We start from the raw sequence: 23,828 nt of genomic DNA, 5'->3' as shown, positions 1-23,828 counted from the left end.
AAGCTGACAAAGACAAGGAAACAGATTATCCTCTATAACACATCTTCCTTATACCTCAACTCTTGGCCTCTGACCAAGGTTCTGAAAATCAAAATCTATACATTAAATATTTCAACTGTGGCTGGGTCCTTAAAGTAGTCCATAAGTCATTTCCAAGTTCCTCTAAGTTTTATCTTCCATTCTCCACACTGGTTTGTCAAATCTTATCAGTTTCCTTATAATAGATACTCTCGATTTTGTCTGCCTAGCATCCGTTCCTCCATTTTCTGAGAACATTACATTGATCTTCAATTAGAAAACTACTTTCCTTCCATGTTTAGACAATGTCATTGGTTTTGCTCTGAGTCATTGAGTTTCACAGATGGGCACATGATCCAGGGTTGGCCAATAAATACATTCCATAGCATTGTCAGTGACTGAGTTCAGGAAGAAGCCATAACCCAAGCTGTCCTGATGAAAAGTCAACCCTAATAATTTTGCTAAAACTACTAAAAAGATTTACTTACACTTTCTGCTATAGTTGTTAGTCTGATACAAAATAAACCTAGAGACTTTGTCATTCGCACAGAAAATCAGCCTGAAAATGTAGCCAGTACGAAGAGGAAGTTGAAACAAGAAGTGGAGAAAGAGAGATCTCTGCTAACATCTTTTTGGCCTATTGAGCCAGATGTGATTAAGTCATATCAACTTTGTAATTTCCAGTTAAGTTAGCCATGCATATCTTTTTTCTTCTTTAAACTACTTTGAATTTGCTTTCTCTCACTTATTGCTGAGAGTTAAAAAGAATCCTGAAATATCAAAGCATACCAACTACATAGAATTTGATTCAAGAATCAGAGCCACAATGAGTACTATACACTAAAGGATTATACCTTTATGCAATTGTTGGATGTGGGGTGGAATTCTATGGAAGGTTTTACTTCTGAGTCTGGTAAGAGTCTAAAGCCACTATGCTCGAGTCAGTAATTGGAAGTAAAGCTGGATAGGAAAAAGTGGAAGGTAGCAATGACAAACTGTTAAGTCCTGAGCAAAAACTGGAGCCAATATCTGTCTCTCACCATCACTCACAGTGATAAGATGGTAATCTGCAGGAAATGATAACCTTCACCAGAGAGTTACACATGTACTTCTCTGAGGTCTTGGAGAAATCGAAGGAAGAGAGGTGAGATCCAGTAAGAGAAGGAGTTACAGGCTGGCTGCTGTCCAACTAAGGTAAAGTAGCAAATGAATTATAGTGTATACAAGCTGCAACAGGAGCCTCATGTCTGACACCAAGGTTCAGAGCACAATAGCAGCTACTTACTTTTCACTTTTCAAATATCACATAAATTTCTCTTGAAGCTGACTGTAAAACCTTAAAGTAATTATAGAAATTTACTTCCAGCTTAGTTAGCCTGACACTGTAACAAATCCAAATCCACTACACCAACTGTTCTTTCACTATCTGTAGCAAAATTGATCATTTAAAGAGTAAAGAGAAGACATTAGACAGGAACTGACAAAATGTCCTGTCACCACATCTATACGGGTACCTGTATGCAAATCCATCCATTATATCTTCCTTCATATTTCCTGCTTTTTATTCTTTAACTTGTACTCTGGATTCCATTTATTTTTAGCTACTTTGGGACCTCACCACATTCTTTTTCATCTCTTTCCAAAGGATTCTCTTCATCTAATGTAATTACATACTGTGGAAAGCCGTCCATGGAATGCTACTTCAGGTCTAACAATTGTATAAAGGGACACTTAAAAATAGAGAATCTAGAAATGGACCCTCAACTCTATGGTCAACTAATCTTCAATAAAGCAGGAAAGAATATCCAGTGGAAAAAAGACAGTCTCTTAAACAAATGGTGTTGGGAAAATTGGACAGCCACATGCAGAAGAATGAACCTGGACCACTTTCTTATATCATACACAAAAATGAATTCAAAATGGATGGAAGACCTAAATGTGAGACAGGAATCCATCAAAATCCTAAAGGAGAACACAGGAAGCAACCTCTCTGAATTTGGCCACAGCAACTTCTTGCTAGAAACATCTCCAGAGGCAATGGAAACAAAAGCAAAAATTAACTATTGGGACTTCATTGGGATAAAAAGCTTTCTGACAGCAAAAGAAACAATCAACTAAACTAAAAGGCAACCTATGGAATGAGAGAAGATATATGCAAATGACATATCAGGTAAAGGGGTAGTATTCAATATCTATAAAGAACTTACCAGACTCAACACCCAAAAATCCAAATAATCCAGTCAAGAAATGGGCGGAAGACATGAACGGATATTTTTCCAAAGAAGACATACAAATGGCTAACAGACACGTGAAAAAATGTTCAACATCACTTGGCGTCAGGGCAATACAAATCAAAACCACAAAGAGATACCACCTCATGTCATTCAGAATGGCTAAAATGAACAAACTAGAAAACAACAGATGTCAGGGAGGATGCCGAGAAAGGAAAACCCTCGGTGGGAATGGAAGCTGGAAGAGCCACTCTGGAAAACAGTAAGGAGGTTCCTCAAAAAGTTAAAAATAGAATTATTCTATGACTCAGCAATTATACTACTAGGCATTTATCCAAAAAAATATAAAAATAGTGATTTGAAGGTGCACATGTACCCCAATGTTTATAGCAGCAATGTCCATATTAACCAAATATGTAAAGAGCCCAGATGTTCATCGACAGATGAATGGATAAACAAGTTAATTACATATATAAATAAAACAGAATATTAACTCAGCCATCAAAAAGAGTGAAATCTTAGCAATTATGCAAAATCAATAATGAGAATGTAGATATGTATATATATATGCATATATGAGAATGTAGATATGTATCTACATTCTCAATATATCAATATAATATATATATTATATATACATATATATAAAAAACACAAACACATGAGATATGGTCAACATTATAAATAATAAAAACCTACAAATACACATGTATTATGTGTATTTGGATTTGTGTATCTGCTGCTCACAACACACTGTTTTACTGCTTTGTGTGAATGTGGTTATTTTATATTGGATGGAGCCCCTGAGTTTTCTGTAGAACAATTTGAAAAGTATTACTTTGTAAATATTAAGTTTTTATTTTCTTAAAAAGTAAGTCATTAGAGGAATAATTTTATTGCTGAAATTTTCTGGCCTGGAAAAATGATAAGTTCTTACCAAATTTCCTTGGGACATGTATTTCACCAGCTTAGGTGAAATTTAGAGCTAACAGGGCATAATGCATTCATGGAACTCTAGTTTTTATTAAATTGTCTTTATATATTTAAATTGCTTAGGGATATGACTTTTTTTAACATTGGCTAAAAATATGAAGAAACCAAATTAAATTTTTACTAAGTATTTCTTTTTATTTCTTAAAATAAATATTTGTACATTGTTAAGTTTTTCCTAGTATGGTTATTAAAAATGATGTTGTTAGTAAAGTGATTTTATATAAAAATATCTTCTACCTTTTCCTTAGTGATCATTCTAATTTCTCATGAAAATTAATATTATTTTTATGAATATGTGAATTTATATTATCTAATATATGTAAATATATTATTTATATGGAATTTATGTGGAATATTAATTTTATATTCTTGAATATAATTCTTTTGTTGCAAACATAAAAATATATCTTTTATTTATTAACCATCAAACCACATCTTTTAGCATACAAGTGAAATGGAAAATGAAGTCCCTTTGATTCATTATATGCACATAACTTGCTGATCAAATATTTGAATCTATTATACTTATTGATTTCACTTTTCCTTGAATATACTTATGATAGATTTTTTAAATACAAGCAAGTAAATTAAAAATAGTGAATGCAAAAGGTATACTCTGGAAAAATTTTCATTTTTCTTTCAGGCTATGTCTGCTCAGAGAAGTTTGTGGTAATTGCATCAATTCCTAATATTCATGTTAATTTGTGGTCTGTGGGGGCTTATAAGATTGTTAGCCAAGTCTACACATTGCCTCTGAAAAACACCGTGGGATAGGAAATCTCTTGTTCTTGATTTTACAGAATATTGCCATTGAATCATATGTTTTAGGATTTTCAATGGTCATAAGAATTGTTAAAATTATTTTTATAATTTACTTCTGAATAAATGAGTTTGTGTAACTGTTTTTTTCTGTCATATACCTTATTTATTTTAAAAAAAATACTAGTGAATGCCTTTGGAATATGCATGCTGACTTGAAGTAAGAAGACTGCATCTTTGAATAAGTACTTTCTTGTTAAAATTTCAAATTAAAAGTTACACACTATATGTTACCCTCCAAGAGAAAAAATGTAACCCACCCATTTGATGCAGCTATTTCTTGAAAAGTGCCAGGTGGTTGGTGAAGCAGTGCTTGCCAAGTGAATCTGGTTGCCTCTGTTCCGGGTACTGAATTCTATGCACTTGGGATTCCCATTTCCCTAGTTCTTTCACAGTCAGTGTAAGATCAGCTCTGTTGTAACCTCTGTTTCCATAATAAACATTTACCATTAACTCAGAAACGTTACCTGAACAGGATGCAACATAATTCCATGGAGCTTAGGTCCAAAGAGTTGTATCATCAAATTCTGGACTTCTGAATCCCAGCTCCATTCACAATGTAACTACATTAATATCTGTATCCTTTTCCATAGTCAGGATTTATGTATACCAAAGGAGTGTGTCCTCATCATATGCTTTAGTAACACAAATTTTGATAGCAAATTTCCACTCATCCTGGCTTTTTCCCTTTTCTCTGACTAGGTTTGCTTTTCTTTCAACCTGAAGAAAATAATAGTGGTCCAACAGTAGCGGGATGATTACATGAGGACTGCTGGTGCAGTTAAGGCTGCCAGGTCAGGGCTGACTAGAGTCTCAGAACCATATCTGTAATGTCTGTGACATGGTCTATGTATATAATTTCAGAGGGCATTCTTAGAAAGTTAATCAACACATCTAGGCCTTACATTTCTAATCTATTATTAGATAATGGGAAATAAACTGCATTTTGGAAAACTGTAAAATTCAATTGAAATAATTTATGTGAAATTATTTTGGAAATCTTGAGAGCAAAATGATGCCAGTGATAATATCAGATGATCTGGGGATTAGAACACTATTAAGTAATAATAAAAAAGAATTTTAATGCCTTTGAGTTAGAAATGCACTCTATCTCTTACCAAGTAACTAGATTGTCATCTATCTATAATGTCTAATGCATTTATATTACCTGCTTGCCTGCTGAAAGCATTTGAATTAACATTGCCTGATGCAAGCTTTAAAACTGAGTTATAATTATGATCTAGAACTTAAGATACATTTTCTAAATAGTAAGCTTACAGTTTATGCAAATTATTTCTATGTAACCGGAAGTTCTATTATGAGACTCTAAACTATTTAATGTTTCATATAATGGTAAATGCTCGATTTTATCTTGTGTTTGCCACGAAAAGTCACTAAAGATAAGAAAGATAATAATATATAAGATTTAAGTTCCATAATGACCTTGAGAAATAATTCTAATCATTCCTTTAATATGTAGAAATTTCAGTTTAATAAAATTTTCATAAGAGAGTTTTGTTCCTTGGCAACAAGTATTTGTAAAACCTACGATATGAACTATGGTATTTACAGAATATTTTGTGCTTGATGTGGTATCTTGGGATCAAAAATATTTGAAAGTTGCTCTTTGAGACTGTCTTTTTACTATAAGAAAGCAGTAAATAAGCTCTGTACAACCCAAAATTTCAAAGCTGTTTGGAGGGAAAGAAATCTGGTGCTGTCTGAAGTATTTTTTTTAAATATACATTTATTTGAACATATAATTAAATTCCTATACAGGTAAATTTTTACAATTTGTGTTTTGAATGAATATAGGAAAGGAAAAATTGAATTTTATATCTCTATGTGGAGTTATTGCACCAGAATAAACTTTGTTCTATTGATTTGATTTGTACACATCTACTATCAGAGACTGCTATTTAAATCATATTTGATGGAGGAGGAGTCAAGATGGCGGAGAAGTAGCAGGCTGAGACGACATCGGGTAGCAGGAGATCAGCTAGATAGCTTATCTAACCATTGTGAACACCTACAAATCCAACGGGAAATCAAAGAGAAGAAGAGCAACAATCCCAGAAACAGAAAATCGATCACTTTCTGAAAGGTAGGACCTGCGGAGAAGTGAATCCAAAACGACGGGAAGATAGACCCCGGGGGGAGGGGCCGGCACCCGGCAAGCGGCGGAGCGACGGAGCACAAAATCGGGACTTTTAAAAGTCGGCTCCACTGGGAGACATCGCTCCAGAGGCTAAACTGGGGGGAAACCCAGGCGGGGTCAGCATAACCCCAGGACCCGCGGGGTCACAGAAGGACTGGGGGTGTCTGAGTGCCGCAGAGCTCGCAGGTATTAGAGCGGGGAAGCCGGCTATAGCGACAAAGCCGAGGAGTGAGCTCTAAGCCCGGGGTTACCTTGTGCCGGTCGCAGGCTGGGTGGGCTCGGAGCGCGGCCGGAGGCCACAGAGACAAAAGCGACCCGGCGCTTTTCTCCAGCTCCAACAATTGACTGCTTTCCTCGAGGCGCGACCGCAAGCCAGGGAGGCGGGACTGTTGGGCGCTTTGCTCTGAGAGCGCACTGAGGAGCGGAACCCCAAGCTCTCGGCTCCTCCGGGCCGAGAGATTGGGAGGCCGCCATCTTCATTCCCGTCCTCTGGAACTCTACGGAAAGCGCTCAGGGAACAAAAGCTCCCGAAAGCAAACCCGAGCGGATTCCTTAGCCCGGCCCCTGGCAAGGGCGGTGCAATTCCGCCTGCGGCAAGGACACTTGAAAATCACTACAACAGGCCCCTCCCCCAGAAGATCAACAAGAAACCGATCCAAAACCAACTTCAGTCACCAAGAACAGCGGAATTCCACAGCAGGAGAAAGCAAATCCTACCTGGACAAAATGACAAGGCGGAAAAACTCACCTCAAAAAAAAAGAACAAGAGGCCGTACCGAAGGCTGGAGACCTAATCAATACAGACATAGGTAGCATGACAGATCTAGAGTTCAGAATGACAATTCTCAAGGCTCTAGCCGGGCTCGAAAAAGGCATAGAAGATATTAGAGAAACCCTCTCCGGAGAGATAAAAGCCCTTTCTGGAGAAATAAAAGAACTAAAATCTAACCAAGTTGAAATCAAAAAAGCTATTCATGAGGTGCAATCAAAAATGGAAGCTCTCACTGCCAGGATAAATGAGGCAGAAGAAAGAATTAGTGACATAGAAGACCAAATGACAGAGAATAAAGAAGCTGAGCAAAAGAGAGACAAACAACTACTGGAACACGAGGAGAGGATTCAAGAGATAAGTGACACCATAAGACGACACAACATTAGAATAATTGGGATTCCAGAAGAAGAAGAAAGAGAGAGGGGAGCAGAAGGTATATTGGAGACAATTATTGGAGAGAATTTCCCTAATATGGCAAAGGGAACAAACATCAAAATCCAGGAGATGCTAAGAACGCCCCTCAAAATCAATAAAAATAGGTCCACACCTCGTCACCTGATAGTAAAATTTACAAGTCTTAGCGACAAAGAGAAAATCCTGAAAGCAGCCCGGGAAAAGAAGTCTGTAACATACAAGGGTAAAAACATTAGATTGGCAGCGGACCTATCCACAGAGACCTGGCAGGCCAGAAAGAACTGGCATGACATATTCAGAGCACTAAACGAGAAAAACATGCAGCCAAGAATACTATATCCGGCTAGGCTATCATTGAAAATAGAAGGAGAGATAAAGAGCTTCCAGGACAAACAAAAGCTGAAAGAATTTGCAAACACCAAACCAGCTCTACAGGAAATATTGAAAGGGGTCCTCTAAGCAAAGAGAGACCCTAAAAGTAGTAGACCAGAAAGAAGCAGAAACAATATACAGTAACAATCACCTTACAGGCAATACAATGGCACTAAATTCATATCTCTCAATAGTTACCCTGAATGTTAATGGGCTAAATGCCCCAACCAAAAGACACAGGGTATCAGAATGGATAAAAAAACAAAACCCATCAATATGCTGCCTACAAGAAACTCATTTTAGATCCGAAGACACCTCCAGATTTAAAGTGAGGGGGTGGAAAACAATCTACCATGCTAATGGACATCAGAAGAAAGCTGGGGTGGCAATCCTTATATCAGATCAATTAGATTTTAAGCCAAAGACTATAATAAGAGATGAGGAAGGACACTATATCATACTCAAAGGGTCTGTCCAACAAGAAGATCTAACAATCTTAAATATCTATGCCCCTAACATGGGAGCAGCCAACTACATAAACCAATTAATAACAAAATCAAAGAAATACATCGACAGTAATACAATAATAGCAGGGGACTTTAACACTCCCCTCACTGAAATGGACAGATCATCTAAGCAAAAGATCAACAAGGAAATAAAGGCCTTAAATGACACACTGGACCAGATGGACATCACAGATATATTCAGAACATTCCATCCCAAAGCAACAGAATATACATTCTTCTCTAGTGCACATGGAACATTCTCCAGAATAGACCACATCCTGGGTCATAAATCAGGTCTCAATCGGTACCAAAAGATCGAGATCATTCCCTGCATATTTTCAGACCACAATGCTCTGAAGCTCGAACTCAATCACAAGAGGAAATTTGGAAAGAACGCAAATACATGGAGACTAAACAGCATCCTTCTAAAAAAGGAATGGGTCAACCAGGAAATTAAAGAAGAATTGAAAAAATTCATGGAAACAAATGATAATGAAAACACAACAGTTCAAAATCTGTGGGATACAACAAAGGCAGTCCTGAGAGGAAAATATATAGCAGTGCAAGCTTTTCTCAAGAAACAAGAAAGGTCTCAAATACACAACCTAACCCTACACCTAAAGGAGCTGGAGAGAGAACAACAAAGAAAGCCTAAACCCAGCAGGAGAAGAGAAATCATAAAGATCAGAGCAGAAATCAATGAAATAGAAACTAAAAAAACAATAGAACAAATCAACAAAACTAGGAGCTGGTTCTTTGAAAGAATTAATAAGATTGATAAGCCCCTGGCCAGACTTATCAAAAAGAAAAGAGAAAGGACGCAAATAAATAAAATCATGAATGAAAGAGGAGAGATAAATCATATTTGATTATTAATAAAACTAGATTGCTTTCCTCATGCTCTTTCTTCATAACACATTTTCTCTAGGTATCTACTCTCATTTTATTTTGGTCTTGGATGAAACCATGTGAACATGCTTAAATTGTACAAAATGACTATCTGGAAAAAATGAGAAGAGGCCTTACAAATGGAGTCAACACAAAAATCCTGGAATTAATAATGAAAACAGAAGCTTGGATCAGATAGGGTTGCAAGAGAGAAGTGTCATATAGCATGAGTCTGAAGCTATAGGATATAGGATTTAGTCCAGAAGCTATAGGATGGAGTCCCTTTTCGGAAGGGGAAGAGGGCAAGAGAATTTCCCCAGGGGCAGGGATATCAGAGAGGAATTTATGTGACTAACTGATGTGACTCTGCAGCATGGCAGGGAATCTTCAGGTCAGAGAACTCTGAAGGAAAAATCTACTGTTCGGACTATTTTTAAATGATTGGAGGGGGAAAAGTTTGGTACTATTGGGTATTTGAGTTAATGGGTCTTAGCACATAGTAAAGAAACAAACTAAGGTCCAATACACAGAGGTCAAATTTGGCTCATTTATTAGAATAAAACAGGAGAGAAACATTTGCTTGATGAAGGCATCTGTGTATATAAAATTACTGGGGGGGCGCCTGGGTGGCTCAGTGGGTTAAAGCCTCTGCCTTCGGCTCGGGTCATGATCCCAGGGTCCTGGAATCGAGCCCCGCATCGGGCTCTCTGCTCAGCGGGGAGCCTGCTTCCTTATCTCTCTCTGCCTGCCTCTCTGCCTACTTGTGATCTCTCTCTCTGTCAAATAAAATAAAATCTTAAAAAAAAAAAAAAAAGTACTGGGTACTTTTGGGTTGAGAAGGCTGAGAATACTTTAAAATGTTCCCTTCTTAAAAAATAAAATAAAATATTCTTTCTTGCATCAAAGTCATAATCACTTTTTATTTAAATACACACACATAGTAGCGCCTAGGTGGCAGACTAGGTTAAGCTACTGACTCTTGGTTTCAGCTCAGATCTTGATCTCAGGGTCATGTGATCAAGCTGTGGGTTGGGCTCTGTGCCCAGTGTGGAGTCTACTAAAGTTTCTCTCTCCCTCTCCCTCTGCCTCTGCCCTTCCCACGTGCATGCATGCATGTGCATGCTTTCTCTTTAAAATAAATCTTTAAGAAATGAATAAATAGATACTCACCTTTGAAATCGAGAAAGAGAAGTCAACGTCTGAGACAGAAGACCCAAGGTAATAAATGGGGATACATGGTACATAACTTGGGACAAGCTAGGAATACAGAGTCTTCAGGCCTGAGGTCTTGAAACATATGTAGGTCAGGGCCTTAAGCCAAGAACCAAGGACAGGTGTGGACTCCCATCTTGGAGCAGAGAGGAAGAGTCCACTGAATAGGGCCGAAGAAACCTCTTTCCACTGCCCAGATAGATACCAGAAATGAGCTACCAACTCTGGTAAGAGTGGAAGTAGATTTACTTCTATGACACCATTACATCCACAATTGAATTTGGAGAGCCAAGTAAATGAATCAGGTCCCAGCTTCCTTCAGGTCATGATAAGGGCAATTGCTATTTTGAATGTTTCCTATGATATGTGTGTGCATGCACACAGTAATATTTCTTCATCTTTGCTTTATTAATTTATAAGTGTTCTTCAGTGGGAAATATAGGAGGCCTATATTATTTATATTGCCTGTCATAAATTTTACATCATTCCCCCCTCTACTCAATTTTGCATTTTGCTACTTCAGGTAGAAGGCGGTCTACCCTCTTACTTCTATCATCCTTCTCAATGTAGCCTCCTTACATTTTTCCTAGACAGTAAGAATTCTTAAAATTATTCTTATCTTCATTTCTCATGCTATGAGAGATTCTTGTCACTTAAGGCTAACACTGCCACACCTGTCACTACAAGCTTTCTGTTTGAAGATACTGACCTAGGCCTCCAATTGATCAGCTAGCCATAGCTCAAATTCTGTGTTCTACAGCAACAAAAGTGTCTTCAAGTAAAACATTCCTTACATTCCTCATAGGCTATCCTTATTTATAATTCTCACACATCTAAAATTGTAGAATTATCCTTGGAGTACAGAATCTCTATTTATCCAAAGGGCCCATATTATTAACTTGGAAGTTGAATAGGAATCTGCTCACTGGGTTATTTCCTAAAATGTCCATGTTAGATATAGCATTTTCTAGAATTTAAGTGGTAACTAGCCCTAGCTTTCAGTAGTAATGCAGATTTTCCCTTATTTTTTCATCTCCATGCTCATTTATGTCATGTTACTAAGGATTGGGTGGGTGGGAGTTAGAAAGAAGGCAACACCTCTAACTATTTGATATCTTTATCTTGAATAGTTTAAATTCCATAAGCCTATATTTACCAAACTTACTAATAATGGAATTAATTGGAGCATATAAACTATTAAGTAGGAGAATGAATTTAAAACTATTAACTGCTTTCACCCTTTAAAGAAGGAACATTGTAAAAATCTTGTCCTTTTAGAAATACATTGAAGTTAACATTACTTCCTATATGTCCTTGTTTGCATAGTGAACATTCACTGACAATATTTTATAGAAAGGTCAAATTATTTAAATATTTGAGAATACTCTGTGATAACACATTGAAAATTACCTGTATGGTAGATACAGGTAGATAATATTGTTTTCCCTTCCTATGGGAGAATTACACCTCACTGTGTCATAGATGTCAGGCTTGACCATGTCACCTGCCAGGCCCTGCCTGGATGGAGGGTTATATAACACCTCCCATACCCCCACAGCAGACTTGGCCAAGTGACCTATTGTGGCTATTTTGAATACAAGTGACATAAATAGAAACTTGAAGAGCCAGCATAGAGTTCATCATTTCTTTTTTCCATCTGCCATGAGACTGGCAGTGTCCCAGCTAGAGGTTGCTTCGTCAGCTTTTGTCCTAAAGGGAAGACAATATGGAGTGGAACCATAGCCAACCTTAACCATGGGCAGGGTATGTGAGGAATAAACATGGTTTTTTTTTTTTTTTTTTGGCTTTGAGACTTCAGATCATTTATTAGCAACTAAGGCTAAGTTAAAAGATAAAATCCTCAAGAAGAGTTCCATCAGTTTGACTCTAAAAAGCAGGATATATGTGATGATTAAATACTGTGTCAGCTTGGCCAGGCTGTGGTGCCCAGCTGCCTGGTCAAACAGTATTCTGGATATTGTGAAAGTATCCTAAAGAAGTGTTTAACATCTACAATATGTTGACTTCAAATGAAGGAAATAGCCTTTGATGATGAGGTGGGACACATCCAATCAGTTGAAGGCTGTAAGGGCAAAAACTGAGGTTTCCTGGAGAAGGAATTATGACTCCATACTGAGACATAGTAATCCTGTCTGAATTTCTAGCCAGTCAACCTACTCTACAGATTTAGAATTTTCCCACCCTCACAATTATATGAGCCAATTTCTTAAACATTTTTACACATATCACACATTCTATTGGTTCTATTTCTCTGGAGAACCCTAACTGATCAATTTGGTATCCAAAATTGCACATTGTATTCAAAGCACTATTATAAATTGCCTCAAAAAAACACAGATGATAGATAGAGAAAACTATAATAAGGAAACATTGAGATAAACTCTGAGCAAATAGCTCAAGACATTAATTTAAATTTCTAAGCTCAAGATAGCATTTTTAATATTATAATTGCCCTTCCAGAGTATGAAGAAATACAGAAAACAATCTAATGGTTTATAATGTAAATCTGGTAGAAAAAGCCTGAAAAAAAAAAAAAAGCCTTCAATACTAAACTATAGATGGTTGTCAATTATGATAGTAAGTGAGAAAATTCTAAATAAGCCAACAGGCAATCATATCTAAACTTACAGCAAAATAATTTACATAGTAAGGTTAACTTATCATGTAAAAAAGCTTAAATATTAGGAAAATGTATTTTTTACCCTATCTTTTTTATTGTCAATGATATAGACAATTTTCACTTATCCTAGCATTTTATCCTTGTCCATACTGTGTCACTGGTTTTCCAACAGACTGGATGAATGAATGACATTTGTCAAGGATGTGAGTATGACTCCTTGCAGGGAGATTAGTATGCCTTAGTGCCATACAGAATCATCTGTCTCAAGGCAGGAAAACAAAAATTTATTTGGAAGACAACTGTACCAATTTGTTTTACATATGTATGTCTTAGTTTTCTGGGTGAATTCACTAATCTGATCTCTCCAGGAACCATGTTTATAGATTTCCAGAGAAAACAAATTTATCCCATCTGTAGACTCTTTTACACAGAGTAGTATAAATTATAAAACAATTTAAGTTCTCTTGTCTCCTAGATGTAAAATTGATGATGGGTGATTATATGAAATCGTGTTAATCTGGTCAATGTGCTAAATTAGTGGACTACACAATCCAATGGATAATTTCTTACTTTCAGGAATGAAAGGCAATTAATATTGCCACTGCTGATATTGATGATGACATCATGAAAATTACACTTAATATTTATTTAGAGCTTACTATGTGCCAGGCACTGCTCTGCATATATTAAAACCTTTAATTTTCAAAATGACTCTACTTATGGGGCAGGTCCTTTTGGTGGCTCCATTTTTAGATCCAAAGAAAATAAGGAGAGATGTCAGGTAATTTACCCATTATTTTATAGACCCAGTCTTCTATGTCCACTGATTTCTAGGTTGGATTTCTAGTGCTCTTTGAAGGAGGAACAAGAGGTGATGAAAATTATGAGATAGCCAAATAATGGTGAGGAATTTTTTCCCCTCACTTTTGAAGACCATGAGGGACGCCTGCCAGCAGAGCCAGCCAGGACCTGATCCGGATGTGTGGTGCCTGAGGTTTCCCAGAAAGGCAAACAGGACACAGCTGGAGGCCCAAGAGTGCTGGGTGACTTTGGTATGTGAGTGTGTGAGAAAGTAAGTGCAGGTCCTGAGGGTGGGGCAGGAAGACGGGTTACCATGCACTGGGCATTAAGAGTAGCTCAGAAAATGGCCAAATCGGTCCCAGCATTTGCATTTCCTGGAGGGAGCGTGATCTCGAGGGATTTTGGGAGCCTGCAGGAGAGGCCTGGGTTGAGAAACATCTGGGTGCCTCGGTGCTGAAGGCTCCTCCTCCCAGATTCCTCCTAAGCAGTTTGACTCACACCACCTGTCACACAATCCCATGCAATTGTATTATAAGCTCTATGACCTGATTGGAGACAAATAATTTAGCATTTTGAACCTTAGTTGTCCTGATCTGTGAGGTGGGAGTAATAATCATTGTGTCATAGTATAACTACAAATTCAATGACACTACCGACTAGAGACTCAAGACTTCAACAAATACCATGGATGTCGGTAAGGAATTGTGCAGGAAGTAAATAATAGATGTTTCATGATGAAAGTAATTTTCAGTCTCAAATGGAGGCACCAAGATGCCCAGAAGGTAATTTGAGGATAACACCTGAAGACACTCAGGAGATAAACTACCCACAGGTTTACTCCACATGATCCTGAGATCTAAACGGCTTTCCATTTTTATTTTTTGTCTGCTTGATTTAGTTATTTTCTTTAATAATAGCAGTAGGACTTATTTTTAGCTCAAAGCAAATAATGACAATAAAACAAATTATGCTGATTAATATAAAAGTATAACATAAGCAAGCATAAATTATATATGATAAAGATCTGCATTTTACATCAATATGTAAAACATTTATTAATATAATAACTTTCCAACATGGCTCTAACTTCTAATTCTGCCCCCGAGGAAATATTAGAGAATTTTTTTGGGCAAATTCAAATAAGGGTATTATTTTTCTTCTGACCTTGTGTTTACTTCTATGTTTTTTTATTTTGCGTTACATACTGATAATCTTGTGTAACATGGTGGTTATTTTAATTTGCTTTCCTCATCTGCATCAGGATAGCCTCCTCTTTTGATGAAGATTGATAAATTAAGGTAGATTAGTCCCAGAGTTTCTAGCAACCATTGTTGCAATGTCAGATTTTAGTTAGGCACAGACTGTTTAGTGCATTTCTAGAACTTGGGTCACCATGGTGGTACTTCACGAGGCTGCTATTAAGTCCTTCCAATATTAAAACCTAAAAAATAGTTATGCCTATTCTTTGTATATTTCATGTTGTTGCATAGCACATCTGCCACAGGGGTGTACTGTGCCCTATGGCAGGGTGGTAGGTGGGGTTACACCAACTGCCCTATAATTTTTGAACTCTAATATCAACTGCCAAGGGTATATAACCTAAAAAAAACCCCTCTGTTGTTCAGAAGTTACTACCTTAATCTAAGTTCCAGCTCAGCATTTTCAGAGCTCTCTTTTGGGACATTTCTGTCTTGTTCATTATCTCTGTATTGTCCTCAGACCTCTTTTTTTTTTTTTTTTTTTTTGTTCCCAGTTTACAAATTGCCGTATCTAATCTATTTAAATCTTTCACTGATTTTTTTTTTTTTTAATAGACTCCATGCCCAATGTGAGGCTTGAACTCATGACCCTAAGATTAAGAGCTGTATGTTCTACTGACTGACACTGCCAGGTGTCCCTCTTTCACTGAATTTTTAATTTCAAGAAATATAAAGCATTCAGTTTTAGATATTCTTTTGTAAAACTGCCTATTCATTTCCTTTGTATCAATTCCTTTTTTATCTACTAAATTTTGAAAGATTTATTTCATAGTCTCAGATTTTCTTTCAATTTAGTTTTTTGAGAGACACTAATCCTTTTATTTGTATATCTGGAGCATACCCATTAAGAAAGATTATTTCCCTTTCTGGGGTACCCCTCATTGAAAAATCATTATTTAAGAAAAAAACTTTTACATTTTTCTTTTTGCTGGGTTCCCTAATGCTTTCATTGATTCAGGGATTGTATTTATGTTAGTTTCTTAGTTTGGGAATTCCTGACCCGTAGTTAATCTAAATATGATCATTAAACCTGTTCTAAGGTTCAGGCTAGTACCTGCTCCTGCAACCCCAATCCAAGACTTTCTAAGTAAAGAAACATGTCCTTGTCATTCCCCTGGCCTTGTGAAGGGGCTGTTGATTTAGTTCTGTCAGTAAACAGGCAGACTTTTTAAGATTCTGGATTTATGCAGGATTCTTAGTCACAGCTCCTTAACTCAAATGGTTCCATGTCCTCCAATGAGTGTAACAACTTCATGAAATTGTTGGGCCTCTTCTAACTAAATTCCTCCCAAGTTGCTACAACATCATCTTGGTTTCCTTTTCATTTTTGGCAACCCTAACAACAAAAAATATATGACGATTTCAAAAAGAAAAGATTAAAGAGAGAATTTTTTCTGTTTTTTTTTAAACTCAAGTTACATATTTCTCTTTATTTTTATCATTGTCTTTACATTCTATCCAATATTTCTTTGTGTTAGAGGGCAAAGAAGACCATGTTAGTTTAATCTGCCATGTTGCTTGATCCAAAAGTCAGTGGGAATACTTTTAATGAGCAGAGGCTTTAACGTAATCAGCCAGGGATGGCCTTTTAATAAAGGTGGGTGGGGGTTCATACAGAAAACATAGAAACAAAAACCATATTAGAAATTCTCATTTTATTAAGCAAGGGATATCTCTGCATATACTCCATCCTAAGTCAGTCAGACGGGCACTAGTAGCCCTGTATTTCCCAGCCACAACCAAGATTACCTAAAAAAAAAATCCATAGGATGTCCTAATATCTTAAGAAACATAAGAGGTAAGGGTCAAGATAACAGTAGTTCCTTTTACCCATAACCCTGATTACCAGTGGGGTTTGGAAATTTTTAAGTGCTGGTTTTAAAGCTGGGGACTGAAACAATAAATGTCTGTGTAGACATGCCTTACATCTCCATGCAAGATCACATTTTATTTCTTTAATTTTTTTATATCTCATTTCTTTTTCTTCTCTGATGTCACTGATTAGCATATTCAGTACAATGCTGAATATAAGTAGTGCTGCTCTGCTTCAAGTTCTCCAACTATATCTCATTGTGTAGGGCAGGTGAAGCAGTTCAGCCGCAGTTTTAATTATGGAAAAGTCACTTACCAGTTGTGTGAACCTAGGCACTTAAGTCTGGAAAACGAAAAGATTCCTTCCCACAAGGGGTGATGAGATAAGTATGGATTGTTAAAGGAGCTGGAGTAAAGAGTGCTTAGTAGATCCAACCAAGAAGAATAAGAGAGCCCTTAGTTGTTTGAATGACCAGAGGGACTTGGGAGGGAGGTTGCATTAGTTTACTAGTATAAAATCATCACCCCAAAGCTTTGTACTTTAAAAGCAACCAATCAGTTATTATCTCACGGTTTCTGTGGATCAGAAATTTAGACAGGCATGTTATGGAGAGTTTATTTATTTCTGCTTCATTCACGTGTCTGGAGCCTTAGCTAGCCAGCTTGAAGGCTGGCAATAGCGGGAGGTAGGATGGGGAGAGGGATACAGTGGGTCCACTCTAGGTGTGGGGCTCTCCACAGGGCTCGCTAAGTGTTCTCAAAATATGGTGATTTGCTTCCCTTAGAGCAAGGGAAGAGAGGGAGGGAAGCAGGAGCTATCCTTCAAACCACTAGCTATACTGTCACTCAAAAGCCTCACAAGATACAGAGCATAACTTCTGCCACATTCAATTAATATTAGAGGAGTCACCCCAGCCTACATTCAAGAGAAAGGGAATATGCTTCACCTAATGTTGGGAGGAATATCAATGAGCCTATGGAAATATTTTTAACTATTTAAAATGGTCTCAGATAGGAATACAACAAGGATTTGTGAGTCTGTGTTCTATGCACTATGCAATAAAAAGCTCCCCTTGAGCTCTATAATGTATTTAGCAAAAACTGCATTCCTTAACATGTCCTTGGGGGTATCAATTCTATATGCAAAGATGTAACAAATCCTATCTAATAGTGGGTTCAGCCTCAGAGTTCGTCTAAGTTACAAGTGACTTACATGGTTGTCTTTCAGGATTTGTTATCAAATCCCAAGTATGACTCCCCATTGCTCAAAAGACCAATAGTCAAGAGTATTGCCTGAAAAGGAATATGAGCTTTATTCAGGAGGCCAGTCACCTAGACAGACGGTGAACTCTTGTCCAAAAGCCAATTCCACAGTTTTTGCTGTGCCAAGAAGGTTTTAAAGGGACATGGCATCACTGATCAGTGAGGGGTGTGGTGAACTGCACAATTTCCTGATTCTGTGTAGATTTGGTGGTCGCTATTTACAGCTTTCCATGCTTGAGGGCTGTGCAAGAGGTCTAATTCCTGCTGTGTGACATGCAAGGGCTTTCTATTCTCCTCCTAGAAAGAAATGTAAGAATTATAGATACACAAAGAGGGTTAGTAAATCAATCATGAACTCAGGAATACCTACTAAGGATTACCAAGCTAGTTATGAAGATCAAGGTGGCCTCAGATTCAGGTTTTGCTGCAATATCTAGCCTCATCTCTCGTTGCTGCTCACCTTATCCTCTGTAAGTAATCAAAACTTCATAGTCCAACAACAAACAAACTAAAACACGCTTTCCCTCCCTTGTTTGTGAATTTGCAAATGCTGTTATCTTTATATAGAATCTATCCTGACCTTTCTTCACCTAGTTAACTATGACTAATCCTTCATCTATTATACCAGATGTTAATTTTGTCTCATAACCCTTTCCTCTGTCTTAGGTCAGGTTCCTAGTAAACAACTCGAATGCAGACATTTGCGCATGGAAGTTTATTAGGGAATGCAGTCAGGATCAATATCTGAAAAGGCACGGAGAAACCAGATTGGGCACAAATTGCACTGGGATCCCATTTTGTCAGCGGCCTCTGAAAATCCTACTGAAATTTGTAATAGCCAGAGATTGATGCAAAAAGGCCAGATCTTGGTACCTTTTTATTCCATATTGAACTGAGGCAGGGAACGGGGTGTAAATTTGGGCAAGGAAGTTCCCTTTGACATTTGACATTTGACATTTGACATTCCCTTTGACATCTCAAAAATGGTCTCAGCTCTAACCCAATGTAGGGACCAAGGGCAGGCTGCCCCAAGATGGGCCACTTTGGCATGAATATTATTTTGAGCTAAAACAAACAGACAAACAAACAAACAAACAAAAAGCAAAAAAGAAAATGCAGGAAAAGCTCTCTCTCAGATACTCAGTTTACAATGGAAGGGAGAGCCTATACCAGGAAGAGACCATTAATATAGACTTCTCTTTGCCCAAGGAACTGATCTGCAAAACATCTCCTTTCACCTTCTTTCTAAAAGCCCTCCTCCCCTTCGTATGCTCAGACATTACCCCTCTCCTTAACTCATATAAGCCTCATGTTGCCTCATTATCTTTGGAATGTCATGTTTGTGGATTCCCCATATGCATATTAAATTTTATTTTCACCTGTTAATTTGTCTCATGTCAATTTGATTTTAAGTCCAAATAGGACTTTTTTTTTTAAGATTGATTTTATCTATCTATCTATCTATCTATCTATCTATTTGAGAGAGAGCACACATATGCCAGCAAACAGCAGGAAGGTAGAGAGGGAGGGAGAGGGACAGGGGAATAATTTTAAGCTGACTCTGTGCTGAGCAGGGAGCCCAACTTGAGGCTGGATCCCATGACCTGAGCCAAAACCAAGAGTCAGATGCTCAATCGACTGAGACACCCAGGTGCCCCTAGAAGGACCTTGAAGATCAGAGGAAGGTGCTCCTGATACCAACACTCCCAGAAGTTGGTGAACTGTCTTCTTGGTCTTGTGGGGTATGTCTGAGTGGGACACCACAGCATCCATTGCACCTTCCTGGCCTCTACCACTTTGGGTTACTTGTGCCTCTTTACAACAGTTTATATTTCCCCTTCACAAACTCTTACGCTATTTATAAATTCCTGGCTATTTCATGTCACTGTAAGATTTCAGAACCATTCCCAGCATCTACAGCAGACTCTTGTACATGAGGGTAAGTGGTAAATACTGCTTAAATAAAAGAGCGGATGAAGCTCTCTGTTGGAGCAGAGATTGAGAGGAAGAAGAGGATTTTTGCCAAGAAAGGTAGGACACATTAGGCAAAGGAAACAGCAAGTAGTCTCAGAGGCATGAAAGCAAGACATATTCAGAAAACTAGAGATTAAAATAGGTCAGTGGGGCTCAGATAAAATGAGAAATGAAGAAATGACAGACAGCAAGGCTGAAGAGTTGGGCAAGGGTCAGAACATGAATGGTCTTGTAAACTAGGTAAAAGGATTTCTATTTACCCTGTAAAATCTCCATTGAAAATAGCTTTTTGGAAAAGTGTCAGTAATCATATCTTCATAAATAACAAACTAGCACTTCTATTCCTTCTCTTTACCTATGTTTTTGCTCTATGCTATTAATATTCAGCACATGCACGTACAGAAGATCAGAGGTAGGGCAATGGATGTCAATCCAATACAACTACCCCATTTTAGTAGCAAGCATATATAATAATACACCTTTTTTTTTTTTTTCTCATGAACTTTAGTGGAGTTATTTGGGTCAGTTCACACTGACATGAACCTATTATTCCAACCAAATGTCAATGTGGTATTGGAATGCTAATTTATTTACACAGATCCATTTCAATGTCACCCTGAAACAAAAGCACTTCTATTACCATGCCAACAAAAGTTGTCAAAACAACCAGAAAAACAATAACAAAACCTCCAAACTGCTTCTGAATAAAAGTTACTTGGCAGATATTTATTTGGATCAGGTGTTAGAAATTTGTCGAGTGACTGGATGCCATTTGATCAGCAATGGCCTTAGGGATATTACATTCAAACATTCAAATTAAAAAATATTATTTAATAAACCAGTTGAATCTTATCCCCAGAGCATCTATTTGTATTAAAATAATCACTACATGCACATAAGATTTGCATAAAAATATGATCAAAATGACAGATCTTTGAGTAAATGCACAGCTTCCAGCAGGAATAAACCAAGTTCAAGAAATAGAATATATTGTGATTTCCTTGTTGAATTTAAAAATGCAACCTTAGTAACTGATTGAGAGCCAGGACATTTTAGGGCTACAGAGAACTAAGAATAGTTCAAACCAACCCTTATTTTAATGTGGAAAGTGAGGTCTATTTCTGAAATATAACATGTCTCATTCAAGGCTATGCAAGTTCCTAACAAATCCAGTAATGGGTTCTGAATTCTGAATCTGAATCCAATTGTCTTTACCTCTTTCCACATTGTTTCCTAGCCTGCATTTGTAAATAGTTAAGTGAATAAGGGCTCATTCCAAAGGGCAGGTTGCCATTTTTAGCAGGTTTCGTTTCCCTGCAACCTATTTTAAAATAAAATTATAGCAATTAGGCATTTCACACTCATGATGCAATCACCGAAGCAAAACTGCTAATCCACAGTTGACACAGGTCAATGTCAATTAGAATTACGCCCATTTTCAATATGACACATTTCATAGCGTGCCAAGTAGAAAGTAAATTGGTAATGCTAAGCATGCAAGTATGTTTTACAGACAGCTGATTTAATTTAATCAGGGTGCAGAAGCCATGAGACCTTTATTTAAATACAGAGATTTAAAATCCTCTTGCCTTCATTCCCCAAAGCTTCAAACTGCTCTGTAATGTTTGACTGTCATACTTTTAAAAATTATGCTTACTTAATCTAGGAATGAATAGCTTCCTCTGTCCCAAGTCAAATGCACCCGGTTCTAAAGGTCAGTAACTTTACTCTAATGTATGAAAAATGTTTAACTACAAATCAAACAGCTAGGACGTAAGTGAATGTGTTCGCTAATAAGTGTGAGTTATGGGAGATACCTGAAGTTAGCAGAAGCAATGGCCTTTAATTAGCAAAACAGCAGGTTTCTATATAATACTCATAGAACTTTGAGAGACTATGGATGTACGGGTGACACACTAGCTTTAAGAACATAAGATAAAGGTTGAGGCTGTTCCCTGGAGTATGCAGTGTTTTAACCAAACTACGTGTATAATGTCTGGTATTACTGATTATGTGCAGCACAAAACTGGTGTTATTCTCATGATGTGGTACAAGGTGTTATAAAAGGGCTGGTTTCTCATTAGTTTTCTAATGAAGGTTTTAGGAGAAAATTAAGTTCTGAAAAATTCAAGGTTTGCTTTCAGGTCCTTATGTGTGGGAATGTCTACCTAAATGTGTATGAAATGAATGACAATCTTTGAAAGTGAGTGGGTAAGATACAAATATATGAGTGCAACATCTGAATGAGGATAGCTATAGACCAAGTCACCAAACATTTTACATGAATGTGCACGGTCTGTTGGAGTCAAGCATTCATTTTATTGTGTTGGGAATAATTTGTGTAAACTCCTTAATTGGCGAGTAGCTTCCTAATTCCTCATGTAACCAAGACTCCTGATGAAATAAGCTATATTCTTTTATCTTCTATGTCATAACTCCATTGAAAAGGACCTGGAGACAGAAAAACAAGTTATTAAAGTAGAAACTACAGTGAAGGTAATAGTATATGATACATGGTAAAAGTGTATACTTTTTAATGTTCTTTAATGGACATTGAGTTTTGAGTAATTGTCTTTACTTCCTGGGAAACAGCTTGCAATAATGTTTGGTTTGTTAAATTCAAAGAAAATAAAAGCAAAGAACAAGGCTGACCTTTAAATGACATTTCTTAGGGAAGACTTTTGATAGTGTTTGTTCCTATTCACATCCAGTTACTTATTCAGCCTACTTATTCTTAGAACTAACACTTAGTATTTAGAATCTTTTATAATAATTGTAATAGAGCTTGGAAAGTCTTTTGATTAACCCAAGGCAAAAAAATGCAATTAAACCATTTGTTGTAATTTGAAGCCTTTCACTTTGTGGTGTGTGTGTGTGTGTGTGTGTGTGTGTGTGTGTGTTTCAAATATTGTCTCGGTTCTCTGTCCTATATGGTCATTATATTCTGAAATGTCATCACATGATTGGAACTGATACTTGTTTTGATTGATGCTGAGGAAAATGTGGTCACTGACACCTTAAGGACTTTTCTGTGTCCCCACTCTTTTATCCACTTAGTTAAAAAACATTTATTGGGTCCTACTAAATACTGGTATTAGGAGATGAAAATTCCCTAGTGAATAAGACAGATCTGGGGTGCCTGGGTGGCTCAGTTGGTTAAGGGACTGCCTTCGGCTCATGTCATGATCCCAGGGTCATGGGATCGAGTTCTGTGTTGGGCCCCGCATGGGGCTCCCTGCTTAGCAGGGGAGCCTGCTTCTCCCTCTTCCACTCTCCCTGCTTGTGCTCTTTCTCTCTGTCGAATACATAAATAAAATCTTAAAAAAAAAAAAAAAAAGATCCTGTTTCTACTCTTGGAATTAAGAGTCTAGTGGAGCTATAAAGAGAGATGTGAGCTCTATAATGTGGAAAATACTGGGTGTTATGAGGCAGCAGGGTGTGCTCTCTAAGTGAGACATCCTATCCTACAGAATAGGATGGATTTAGGCTGAGCAGCAAGACCTGAACGGCTTCAGATTATGAAGGGGTGAAAGGTGAGAGAGCACGGCCTGTTCTAATAATTAAAACACAACTCTGGCTAGAAGGCAGAGTGTAAAAGGGTAATGGTGAGAGAACTGGCTGGAGAGATGCAGGATTTCAGAGCCTGCTGTGGTATACTGAGAAGTTTAAACTCTTAAATAAGCAATGACATAACC

At 37.4% G+C, this 23,828-nt stretch overlaps 1 pseudogene across 1 annotated transcript in view; it reads left to right on the top strand.

Moving 5' to 3' along the window:
* LOC308353379 (small ribosomal subunit protein uS5-like) overlaps positions 1-23,828 on the top strand; it is a 199,346-nt pseudogene that overhangs the window by 62,181 nt on the left and 113,337 nt on the right. The gene's annotated exons all lie outside the window — the stretch shown is intronic.

The sequence above is a fragment of the Martes martes genome (assembly GCF_963455335.1).
Source record: "Martes martes genome assembly, chromosome: 12".
Classification (NCBI taxonomy): domain Eukaryota; kingdom Metazoa; phylum Chordata; class Mammalia; order Carnivora; family Mustelidae; genus Martes; species Martes martes.
Note: the sequence above shows the minus strand (reverse complement) of the source record. Positions and strands in the feature narration are given on the sequence as shown.